Below are 13,888 nucleotides of genomic sequence, written 5' to 3' on the forward strand. Positions count from 1 at the left end.
ACCCATGGTGTGACAGACAGACCACCTCTCAGCATAGCAGGAACAGCATTTTCGAGCTGGTAGTCAGTGCTAATCAGCCATGAGCAGCTGCTGTCAGACTCTCTGTGTCCACACTGGAAACGAAAGATAGTTCGCTGGAGCTTTGACCATCACTAGAAGCACATTCATGGCCCTTTGTAAGAGTTTCTGTGTTGTAGCTGAGCTAGTGACTCAGAGAGGCTCAGAGACTCTCCTGTTTGTCTCTGTGGGGGAGTGTCATGTCAGTACGTAGCCATAGCCCTGCTGTTTATCATGTTAATGTTACAGGCTACATTTAGCCAGTGTTCTGATATTTATTCTCGGCAGCAGCTGATATGAAATATAGCCTACCTCGGAGTCATGATTAGATGATGTGATTCCAAATCTAACAAAACCCAAACCCTTGGTGGGTGTTAACCTGAACCCTGAACTGCTGTTTTACAACTTCCCTTCTGTCTGATTTTCCATCACTTTCTGTCACTGGGTAAACCCTGCCCAATGCATGCTGGAACAGGCCAAAGGTCCCCTGCAAAAAATAAAAACTATTGAAATATAATATATTAAAAATGGATTGACATTTTACAATTGAAAGAGTTTTAAAGTGCCTGTTAAAATCAGCCTTTTTTAAGTAATGTGGTGGACGATGAAATTCTAGTGATCAGTAACTGTTTTTATTTTACTCGTAGATGGATTTGATTTTTATTCCATTTTTTGTTGTTGTATCCTTCTCTTTCTTTATGAAGATTAAAACTAGTACCAAGCACCCTGATGGCCTAAATGTTTAAGGCACTAACCATGAACCCCAACATTTATTGCATGCACGTTCACCATCTTACTTGTTCCTTATGTCATGTCAACTCTCAAATCAAGACATTAAATGCCCCCCAAAATACCTCTACATGTTATTTGGTTGCTTTCTACATGCTGCTCAGCATCTGTGTGTTTGTGTGTGTAGATTGTGTGAGTCTAAGGACACACACCAAACTATTCTCCCACTCTCTAAATGATTATGTCTGCTTGTGCTTAACCCCCTCAACCCTATTCGCCACTGTAATAGAATTTCTCAACCCATCCGACCCCCTCACTACCCATCCCCATTTCACTCAGAATCCCTATATCATAAATGCATTCACACAAACATGTGTAACTGTTTAGCTCTCTTTCTCCGTGTGCAGAGAGGAGGAGGGAAGAAAACAAGGTGGTTGCACAAAAGTGAGCAGGTGGATGCAAGCACGTCAAGCACACCCAAAGCCCATCCTCCACCGCTGTTGTACATACGTGTTTCCCCCTCCTAAAGATTCACAATGGAGCATTCTCTAATAACAAATCATTTCTTTCAAAGTATGCTTTTTAATCTGGCCATGCTTGACAGGGGCCATCCTTTCCGCTGAAGGGGAAGACCACTTAGAGGCCAGGCCAATATGGCCCAGCAGCCCTGTGGCCTGACTGGGGTGATTTGTCAGGCCCCACCAGCATGCTGGTGGTGGTCACACCAATGGATTTATCCCAAGGTAAATGGAGATAGCCCTTGCCAGCTGTGGGCCCGGCACTCTGATTACAGACCCTCTCTTCGAGTTGCATTGATAGATGTTGCTTGTGTTTATCTATTTACAATGCCACTAAATCTGTGAATACAATGTAACATGGGCAGAAGGGGTATGACTCTGGGGGTTGAGCAAGAGAGGGAGCGAGTCCTGCATGGTTTGATTTATGCTATGCTATGCAGAGCAATAGAGAGACAGCACAGATGATGGGTCTTGGATGAAACAGTTCGGTGGGGCGGAGGTTGTGATTTTGCATTGGGGTCGGAAGGGCTCTAGGATGAATCTCATGCATTTCTCACACTGGGTGCTGTCCACCATTCCATAAGAATAACAAACACAGCAAAAGGAATGAGAGAAGCATTTCAGGCACACAGGGAAAAACAGAATGTACTTTCACAACAACAATGTGGAGCCAATCGGAGATGCACGGTGGTGAACATTTATCCCAGCGCTCCCACATCTAGGGTGAAGAGCAATTCCATCCAGGGAAAATCACTGGGACGGCTCTGGTTCAGACAGCCTCTTCCATCTCATTCCCATCAAGCCAACCTAAACCAGCTCTGCTCCATAGAACACCTCCTTGGATTACCAGCTATGATAAAAAATGAGTTCAAAGGAGTCAAATTAGAAACATTGTAGTTTTTTTCTAGCAATAGCAATACTAAAAAATGGAGGATACCTACTGCTGAGGCATATCAACATATGGATGTACAAAACATGGCAAAATAAACATAGCTGTCAACATTTAAAATACAGCAAAGTCGTCACCATCATAAAGACAAACGCTCTGTTTCTAGAAACTGTCCCGTGAATGCAAATATTTCTTCTTGTTCTCTGTGATGTAGTGAAGCAAGGACGCACTATGGCCGTTTTGATCTCCAGTGACTTACTGGCACACCTGTTTCCTTGAAGTCTATTAAGGGTAAGAATGTTGAACAGTTCTACCTTGACAGGAATCCTCATATCATCAAACATCTTCAAACCAGCAGCCAAGTCAGCAACAATCGGGATCCAGGACCCAACAGTCTTGGGTCAAAATGAGACACATGAGAATGTATCAACCTTGCCTCATCTGAAACTACAGTGTCAAGTTTGGGAAAATATTGAAAAAAGCATGGAATAATAAATCTACCAAATGCAAGATATGTCAATATGTCAATTATGGTAGATAACTCCACAGCAAGGCCCAACCGCAAAGAACCTGTTGGCTGGATTACAAACAGAGCTAGAGCTAGAGGGCAAGATTTAGGATATGGGGAAATGGGCTGCTGGGATAGATCTGCTGTCACCATTGCCTTGAATCAGGGAAGCGGCGGGAAAACAGATGGATAGAAAAAATATTTTAAAAGGACACTAGATTAGAATACATGGAACAATAATAATAGATTAGAAAAGGTTTTGTTGTGCACACAATGCATTTTATTGTGTCTTATTGTGTTCTTTGAAAATGTCAGTTGATATAAATATATTTTAAAAAATCTAATGGGTCTATACTTTAGTTTTGTAGTTCACAAAGCTCTTACATGGTTTATCTTTTTTTTTTTTGATAATGCCTACTGTGCTGAGGAGTTTGATAATGCCTACTGTGCTGAGTACTTTTCTCCTTGATCCCCTGAAGCAGTTTTGTTGCAACAAGTGCCAATGATTGTGCACAGTTCTTTGTTACAATATTTGTCTGCTGTTTCATTAAGACCACAGAAATTGTAACAACTGCCTCACTTCTGTCTGACTGAAAGGAATATTTCTTTTGTTCTTTTCTATTCTGATCCTCAGGGCACAGTGGTGATAACCCTGTTGTACCAAGATCATTAAAGCCTGTTTAGATCCAGTTCTAAACACACATCTAATCCAGCAAGATAAAATAATCAAACTTTTCATATCATCATCAACAGTGGTATCATTGTCAGTAATAATAGCCACTGGACAGCTGATATCCCACCAGTCAAAGGAAACTCCATCATGTTCAATCTCAACCAACAAGACTGCTATAAGACTAGGCGCCCAAGTTGTTCCTATCCACAGTACAGTATCCCCTTCTGTACACGCCCACACACCCCAACAACCCCCCCTTTGCCCCAACTTCTAGGAAAGCTTATGTATGGCGCTCTCATTGTTTCCTCAGCCTATTGAGGTAAAGATAACTGTGGGTTGTGAGAGCGCTGAGTGATTATACATCAGTAAAATCACATGGGGTATATATCACTGCCACTGGGACACACCCACTGGAATGAATTGGGTCAAATGAGAGCAGTGCATCGGGCAGGGCGCATTGACAGTTACTAATGCACCTCCCATGGCCACTAACAGGAGTGTACAAATTGCCAGAGGTTTGTAAACTTTGCCTGTTTAGAGCAGGGCCAGCCAGGGCTTGCAGGAAGCTTTGCAGTAGTGGCATAGGTAGGTAACTAAATCAACACTTGGTGCACCAGGATAAAGGGGCTGGACTTTATTGCAATGAAGAGGAGGGGTGTCCTTCCATAAGTATTGGCCTCACCCACCAGACAGGTAAGAGGAGTTGAGACAGAGAATAGAGAAGATGGAAGGTAGGTGAAGACTGAAAGTTAAAGGCTTTTTTGCGAATATATCTGAAATGGACTTCATTATCAAGGGCCTGAATTGTGACACATAAAAATAGACAATTTCACTTTCATTGCAGCCTTTCCCCAACATTAACCATACTTAATCTGCATGACCATGATCTTTCTCTAACCTTGACCAAGTGCCTATTGTTGAAGAAAACTCTTACCATGCCATAGATATTGAGGAACAATCAATACAAAACACAGAAATGTACAATATGAAAGTCAATTGTAACTGCACGTGTACCTATTCTTTTGTAGAGATTTTAGTGTTTAAAATAAATACAAATAATAAAGTATTTTCTGCCATGATAAATAAATGAAACCCAAAGTACTATACATATTTTAATCAATACACAATACCCATTCACTTCTGGGTCTTAAGCAATTGTAAGCAATTAAAACACCAGTTAGATCAGTCTCAACCTATGTCTTAATCCTGGATATTGGGAAATTAATGTATGTGTCTGCATGGCCTGAGCTGTTGTAAGAGAGACAAGTGGAGGCTGAGGAAGGAATGTTGCACTCTGCTCTCTGATCCTGCAACACCACTCAGTTTGTCCTCCCTCAGACCTGTTATTTTATCACACTACAACACCAGAGAACACAGATATGCCGGGATTGCAAAGGCACCTCCGTAACTTAGGGTCATCAAAGCCACAAAGCTGTTTTATGTGTTTGTATATTCATGCTATATGAGTGAGGATGTGTGATGCTGTTTGAGTGATAAAAAAAAGAAACAGTCTATTCAAAGAAAATGTATGCCAATAATTATGTGTATAATATGGGAAATCTATGCTATACAGGAGGGATGACCTAGATGGTATGTGTTAGTGTTTATGTATATGCCTGCATCATTCTATTTAAAGGTGTAGATATTTTATATTTTAGGTGGATAGAACTACAGAAGTTTCTATCTGTATAATTGAGTGTGTATGGCCTAAAGAAAGGTATTCAGAGTCACACCTGTCTGCTGCAGTTTGCACTGAGGCGATGGGAGGAACAACAGACATGCAGTGTCTATACACGCATATGCACCTGGAGAAAGGGACCTGATGACTGCACATACACAGAACAACAACACATAGATAAGACACTGTAAATGTTGTGCTTACTTATGTAAATGCCTTATAGATGAAAAGTAAGCATATTTTATATTTCTAAACTTGTCATAAGGGGTTTGTTATTCTCACTGCAAGTGCTGCTCACATTTAGACGACCTATTGTCCTTTTTTAAAACAGAGATATAAAAATTTTTGCTGCACCCTGTAATATATTTACATAATTTCATATAAATCAATGTTGTTGAGTGATATATAGGCTGAAGAGCTTTTAATACATTATTGATTAATAAATTAACAAATACCTACAGTGAATGTGACCCAACACATATAGCATATTATCATGGTATGCATCTTTTGGTTTGATATTTTTACGATTTTATGATCTGGCATTGATGACAGATGATGTTCACAAGGCTGGTTTTATGTGGTGCATGATCAGTAAATTCTTAAGTTTGACTTTGAGTCAAGTTAAAGAGGGACGTGCTCCTTCTGTTCAGTCTAACTCTATATTCAGCTATGTACCAGTATAGTGTGACTTGGCCTGTGACTTGGCAGTGGACCGACACTCTGAAGCCCTGTGTGTATGTGTGTATGTGTGTATTTGTGTGTGTATGTGAGTGTATGGAGCCATGACCTTAGATGTGTACAACACCTGTGTCCACTAAGCACTAGATATACTGAAGACTTGCAGCTGCTAAACCCATCTCTCTCTCTCTCTCTCTCTCTCTCTCCCCTTTCCTCTCTGTGTCACACACAACATGAATTCACATACACATACACACACACACACACACACAGACATACATACCATAAATATAAAAGCACATAAGCACACATAGGACATGTCAATACATTATGTATACACATACATAAAGACATACTTTTCAATCTCTTACACATCCATTCACAAAACATAAGTGTATGTTTGCTCTCAAACACACAGTCCCAGTCCATACACACACACACACACACACACACACACACACACACACACACACACACACACACACACACACACACACACACACACACACACACACACAAACACAGACACAGACACACACACATTTTCTCTCTCTGCAGGATTATGACATGTTATTAATTGCCACCATTATCAGCGACAGCTTGCCCGAGAAGTGGACGTTTCTCCGGGGGCGTGAGGCCTGGTGTCGCAGGACACAAAAAAGAGAGAGAGAAAGAGGAAAAGAACAGACACAGAGAGGAAAAGGGTACATTGAAAGAGTGAATGAGTGATGGAGGAAAGGAAAGACGAGGGGGAGAAAGAGAGAGAGAGAGAGATACAGAGAGCAAAGGTGTAATGTGTCACACAACGCGATGCAACACTCTGCCCAAAAGGGATTGTGGGATTGTGAATAATTTATCAGAAAACATTTTTCTTGGTCCTTTCTACAGACCCACAAATCCTCCCTGAGCTCTCTTTAGGCGTGGAGATAATGTACTATGTGAGTGTGTGTGAACATATATGCTGACTTCTGGCTCACTCTCATACTCAGGGATCTAAATAGACATTCACACAGCAACACAAATGTACATTCATGAATGGATATATGGGAGTAAACACCACGACAGTGCACACATACTGAGGCTGTACAACACAAGACGCGTGTCCGAGGCAACAGTAAGAGCCAGCCTATTTATCACCAAAATGCTATTGGATGGTGGATCACACTGGATTACAGTGCCATCTTCCATTGACACTTTATGAAAGCAATGGAGATGGTAATTTCTAAACAAAGATATCATCAAACTACTAATCTCAAAGCTGAATCAGTGACAAAGAAATCTCTGAACCTCATCACATGTTCACTGGCCCGTCTAGATCTCTTCCCTAATCATATGTAGAGAGAGAGAAATTGATTGGAAAGAGTCTGAAGGAGAATTCGATTGTCAACAACGTCCTGGTATCAACTCCCCTAGCCCATTCATCTGTAGCAGTAGAAAAAAACAGTTACATGAACTGTCACACCCAACTCTACTGTTAATTTAAGGTAATTAGCGAGCGAGTGATTCCCAATACATCATGGTGCAACTGGCAGACTCCACAATATTTCACAGCCAATCTGTTACCTTTGCAGCCCCGCCTCCTTCCCCCTCCCTCCTGCTCTCCATTTCTCTCATTTCAGACACAGTAATGATACATGCAAACAAACTTAAGCTTGCGGACAAGCACACAAACAGATACCCTGACAGATACACTGACATTCTCTGACAGGCTAATGTGTACAAGCTGTATGATAAGAGAATAATGTATTTTGTTCTAGTTCAGCTGTCACAGTTTACTTTCCAAACAATATACTGGCAAGCCAGCCTAATACTATAACCTACTGTTACAGCCTAAGTTACTAAAATAAAAATATCTTACTATGTGTAACCAAAGTTTTGGAATATATCTACTGTGATATAATTTGTATCAAAATAATGCAACAAATAGAAATAGAGAGCTGGAGGGTGAAGACTATCTAGAATATCCTATTAACTACACCCTTCCCACAGACTAAACATGTAGGTAAACAATACTTTGGCCAAACAGTTATCCATAAAATTGTATGGTAACAGTTGCAACAAATATATAACTAATTAATGTTTTGGTTAGATTTTTGGTTTTTGGTTTTTTACGCCAGGTATGATTTACTTAGCCATTTGCACCTTGTTTGAGACATATTTGGCACCTAGCTTTGTGCAAATATTTTAGACACACACACCTGCAAGTCTAGAAGAGTCATCAGTCATCTGAGGTGCCATCAGTGAAGCGTCCCTCCATTACATATATACACCAGAAACACCTATGTCAATTTGCTTTAATTGTGGTCAGGGGCTGTTCCGATTTAGAAAGGTCCTAATGCTACAGCATACAATGATGTTTTAAGTGTCCAACTGTCCAGTTGTTTAGGAAATGCCCCTTACTTTCAACATGACACTACCCCTGTGCCCAAAGCAAGGTGAGGTCCATAAAGAACGTGGTGTGGAATAATGTGATTGAACTACACAGAAACCAGCAGAAAACCCACATTTGAGGGAACATGCAGAAAAGGTGTCAAAATAACAGCTGCATGCTCCGAGGCATCCCGTTCATTTCTGACAAAACAAACAGATGTCACATGTGTACTAAACATACCACTCCACATCCACAAAGTCTTTTAACTCTCTGAGTTCAAAGATGATGATCAAGTGCTTAGGTACTTTCGGTTTAGTTTTTGTGTCTGAGAGTGTTTGTTTTCAGAGTCTGTGCAGTTGTTAATTTGTGTTTGAGTGAATCTGTAAATTTACACACAATTGCAAATACTGCACAAAAAGTGTGTTAACAGTGTCCAACATCTGGGTTGTATTTACTCATATGCCTCAGATGTTTGAAACATGGCTAGAGAAGTAGAAATAGTTTATATATGATTGTATCGAGTTCCTAAAGCATATTTCTGACAAATGTTCAGAGAAAACCTTTTTAAAAAGGCAGTAGACGTGTTGATTAAAGATAGGGAGGTGATGGAGCAGTGGCTAAGACACATGCCTTTGGTGTGAGAGACCCGGGTTCTAATCCACTGTAAGACACCAATGTGTCCCTGAGCAAGACACTTCCCTAATCCCTAGTTGCTCCAGAGATGTGCGACCTCTGACATATATAGCAATTGTATGTCACTTTAAAATAAAGTGGCAGCTAAATGAATTAATGTACAATAGATCATACATGCAGACTTATATGTATGAACATTTTACAGTATTAGTCTTATGTGTAGTCATTATCCCAGCATGAGAAGGAGTTTTTTGGTGCTGTGGTTAAAAACTCCACTGCCACTAAAAAGTGCCATTTATGGATTATAAAAGATGTTGGAAGTAAGGGAATGGAAGTGAAAAATCTGAAATGATCTTCAATCTTTTTATCTACTGTAAATCTGCTGCTATTTGAAACAGTAATTGGGCTAAATAAGACGTGTAAATGCCTGAGGAGTTGTGCAGTGCAGTGCAGCAGTGGCATTGTTCCAGAGTCATCAAGCTAATAGTTATATTATGTCCAGCATGTTGACGAATGGCAGCACATTACCTCTATTCAACAATTGATAGAAAATATATTATGGAACCAATAGTTTCATATACCAACAGCCATGAGGGAGGCTTATAGCTTTAATATTTTGTAATAGCCAAACCTTTTATATGACTCTGCTCAGTTTCAGGCAGTAAGTGAACCAGCAGGCCTCTGTCTCAGACAGAGCAGCTGGGGAGGTGTGAGACTACTTTAGCTCGCTGCACCACATCAGTCTCTTAGAGGCTCTAAGACATTCACACATTCATACACTCACACGTGCATGTATCACACTTGCACTCATACATACACCTGTTATGTTCCATAAATGGCAATATGTTATTATGACGTAATGGATAATAGTTTAAGTTTTACCATCACAGTGGCCATAATATAAACAGTACAGTGGTACTAACAATGGTATAAATAACAAATCATGATAACGGACAATGCACAAACACTGTATCATGGTGCTAATAATGGCACACCATGGAATGCTAATCTAACAGTCGCCAAAACATGATCTCATGTCTATTTCTAAGTATCAGCCATTGTGTAAATGGCACATGGTGGCACTACAATGGATAAAATATGCATACCTAACTGAATGTCACTTTCTCTGCATTTACAATAATGCTTTATTTGTGAGACATTGATATATATATTTCAAAAGTACAAACAAATAAATTTATTGAAACTGGTTAGATTTAAAGCACATACCATAAACGAAATCCCAATAGTGTTGCTAAATCATCTCTATTACTACACATCTACATATAGGAGGGGCAGTATTGTAGCAAGTGTCCAGAGGAACAAGAAGTTACATAAGTTACATAAGTATGATAAGCAGGTACTGGGTAAAGAGACAACTAACAATTTTAAGGTTGTCCAGTAACGATACAAACAATAAATCTATATAAAGCAAAAACTACAAGTCTACAATCAGGAATTATTAACCAATAATCACAAGGGGAAAAAAGAAAGTGGCAAGACAAAAAAGTAAACAAGAGATGGAAATTGAACTTTGAAGAAACTCATGGGATTGACTGCAGAAGACACAAAGACAGAGGCAAGGACATGCCTGTTTGAGATATTTTAATTGAAAAACTTGTTTTTCCACCTCCCATCATTTGTTTATATATCTTCAGTTTGTCTTTGTAGGTTTCCATACTGTCATCGTGGGGCAGTATGGGGCCTTTAAGGGATCCTCTTGATTGTGTTGGTGTGTGTGTTTCTGTATGACTGTGTGATCAACTCTACCATATTGTGTGGTTAGTAAACAAAAACAAAGAGAATACCATAAACACTCACCCTCCCTTGCATGGCCATGGTTTATGTTTCCAGTTGACATGGCACTGTCTTTCATGAGGGGGCCACCAATTAACCTCATAGAGTTTGAGTCAGACTGAAGTGCCCCAGGCGAGGTTCCTGGGAAATAAAAAAGAGAAAGAAAAGTGTTGTAGTATAACATCTGGTTTTACTCTGAATATGTTAAAATCTTTTCATTTTCAGAACCTTACTTGAGAGCTTCATATTCTGCTATATCTACACTATTAGGAACCCATCCACACTACTTTTTTTGTTTAAAAAACGGAGTTTTAAAACGAATATGATCTCCATCCACACCAGTGTTATTTGCACGGTACAAAATAATAACAATACCAAATCAAAAATTCTGTCAGTAGCATTGTGTATCTGCTTGACTAATACGACCTAATCAGAGAGCCAAACGTGAGCGTCTGCGTCATTGTTTCTAAAGTCCTCCGTTTTTGCCCGTCCCCACTAAAATGCTCTCCGGAGTTTTAAAACGAAAAACAGGGTCGGCGGCATTTTCAAACTTCTCTGTTTTAGGTCTAGACGGGAGGAAAAAACTAAAAAACTAAAACGCATGGGGCCTAGGTTTTTGTTTAAAAAACAGAACGAAAACGCTCCCAATCCACACCAGCGTTTTAGAATTGATCTCCGTCTATATTAAAATGAGAAAACATACACTGGGCATGACTGAGGAGATTGCCTACTCCGCAGTTACAGAGATTTAGCGAAAGAAGAAAGTACACACAAAGAACCACACCAGAAGTTTTTTGGCATGGACCAACAACGAAGTGGAGCTCTTACTGAAAGTAAAACGGGAGTACAAAGCAACTGTGGCGGTGGAAAACAGACTGGGAAAGCAAATACGATGACATGCACAATATAAGTACGTGTTATTAGCCTACAAAATATTTTAAGAAAAATACCAAAACATAAACACTGCCAGTAGCATTGTGTTTTTGCTTTGCGTGACTGATGCATGACAGAAGCCAAATGTGACTCTGCGTGTCCTCTGTTTCTGTATGTCCGTACTATTACACTACCCGAGAGTTATAAAACAAAAATGGGGTCAGCAGCGATTTCAAACTTTTTAGGTCTTCAGATTCAACGTTTTAGTTTGGACGGGAGGTTTCAATCAGGCAAAAGGTCTGCATTTTAAAACAAAAATATAGTACTGTGGATGTAGCCTCCTTTTAAAACCAGATCCTTCAGTCTGATTGTTTTAAAATAGTCTTACAAATGTTTTTGGGATACTTAACAGCGCTTGATAGCATTGTACATGGTTTTGAATTAACTGTTGTTGTCAACTTGGCAGCAAAAGTTTGGCGATGAAGCCATACATGAAGATCAGCAGAGCAAATCTGCCTGAGTGCCCTGCCCTGTCAAAGTAGCACCTTGGAGCATTCAATGCATTTGGAGAATGTGAGATGATTGCATTCAGAGGTGTTTATCAACATTGTCTCAGTGGAAGTAAGACAGAGAGCCACACAGAGCCACAGAGAGATTGGGGCAGTCTCTGAGGTCTGTAACAATCTTCATCTGATTTGTTTTTCCTCCTCACTGCCTCTTCTATCTTTCTCATTGTACCTTTTCTGTGTGAGTGAAAATGTGAGCAGACTCAGATCATCAGGTTGCTAGGCAACGCGGGCCATGTGCAGGCACGTAACGTTGGGTTTTGGGTCTTGTTTTGGTTGGGCTTCTTCCTACGTTCTTGCTGTTGGTCCTCTCCCTTCCTCTCATCTTCTTGATCCGTTGCCTTTTCTTTTTGTCTTCCTTTACCCCATTTCTTTTCCCTTCTCTCTGTCTGTTTGACTGCACAGTAGAGATTTCTGCACCTGGGTGATGTGCAGTGCTCCTAGCCAGCAGGAGCAGCAGCAGCCGTGAGCATTTATCAAAGCCGTGCTCCGTAATGACCACTCAGCAGTGGGGAAATTGAGCTGACCCTGAGGCCAAGCTGTTAGAGGGGACTGGTGGGAAGGCCAGCGGGGTCAGGCCATCCTTGTCCCACCCACTTAGTGGGCATTTAGCGCTGAACCATTAGTTTACTGTTTGGAGGCCTCACAGCTATCCCTTGCACAATACACACACACATGCACTAATACACACTTATACACACACACACACACACACAATGTGGACAACAGCCCCTCTGCCTAATCTTCAGCACTTCAATGTTTACCTGACACAAGTTGTAAAAGGAAAAGAGTCAAAGAAACTGAGGGTGTAAACTTTGTTGGCTGCCAGTAAATGCTTAGACTTGGCACTATCAGGAACCATTTCTCTGTTGTTGTACTGAAAGCGGGTCAAGACAATATGGGCAAAGTAAATGTAGCTTAATTTCACATTTTCTCTAAAGGATTTTGAATTCAATTATAGTGAACATGCAAACTTTAAACTGATGATACATTGCATGTGCACAGTATAACTGGATCAAAGTGGCCTGCAGACAGACATGTCCTGGTTTCTCTGTAGTGTCCGCGGGTTTTTGAAGTTTCAGTGGACCCAAAGATTGCTATGGACCCGAGTACAGACTAGCTAGAGAGAGTAGATTAAGTGTACTTCTCTGTTTATTCTCTTTTCAAAATAATTGTAACTCAATTATTTGCTCAACCCCTCAGCCTGTTTTTATTTTCCATTTAACTCTTTCAACCCTGATTGTACACTGTCCTGTTTTACCCTGTTTTAATGTGTATTTTTTTTCAATTTCCCTATGTTGCTTTTATGTGTTATGTAAAGCACTTTGAATTACCTTGTTGAAATGTACTATACAAATAAACATGCCTTGCCTTGCCTTCCTAACAAGGTGATTCAATATGAATCTCTGAGCTCAGTGTGTTATGGGCTTTCCAACCTTATCACTGGCTGATTGAAATCAGACTCTTTACTCTCACCGCCACCCCACCATTTTTTGTCTCACATACAGTAAACTCAGCTTTGTTCACACACAAACACAGGCACAACGCATATGTTTAGAGATAATGTTAATCATTCAGTCCTTGTAGAACAATACTAAAATTTCAGACACAAATTCTCGTCTGACTGTTTAAAGTCAGTTTCAAAAATGGTAATGAATTGTTTGAAAAATAAATTTTGTTCTTCTTCTTCTTTACAAAGGAATGGGTGATCATCTGTAGTATGTCATTTGACCTTTGTTGATCTCTTCCCAGACACTGTGGAGACATGACAATTTCAAGAGCTTGTTAATGCCGGGAAGCTGCATTGAGACAGATCACTGGCTCTAGTTAACATTATTTAACTCAGCTATGTCTTCAGGCACTCACTGACAACAGTCCAGAGGCTGCCACGGGGCAAAAATCGCAGGGGAGCCGCACGGAC

Source organism: Micropterus dolomieu, linkage group LG05 (assembly GCF_021292245.1).
Source record: "Micropterus dolomieu isolate WLL.071019.BEF.003 ecotype Adirondacks linkage group LG05, ASM2129224v1, whole genome shotgun sequence".
Lineage (NCBI taxonomy): Eukaryota > Metazoa > Chordata > Actinopteri > Centrarchiformes > Centrarchidae > Micropterus > Micropterus dolomieu.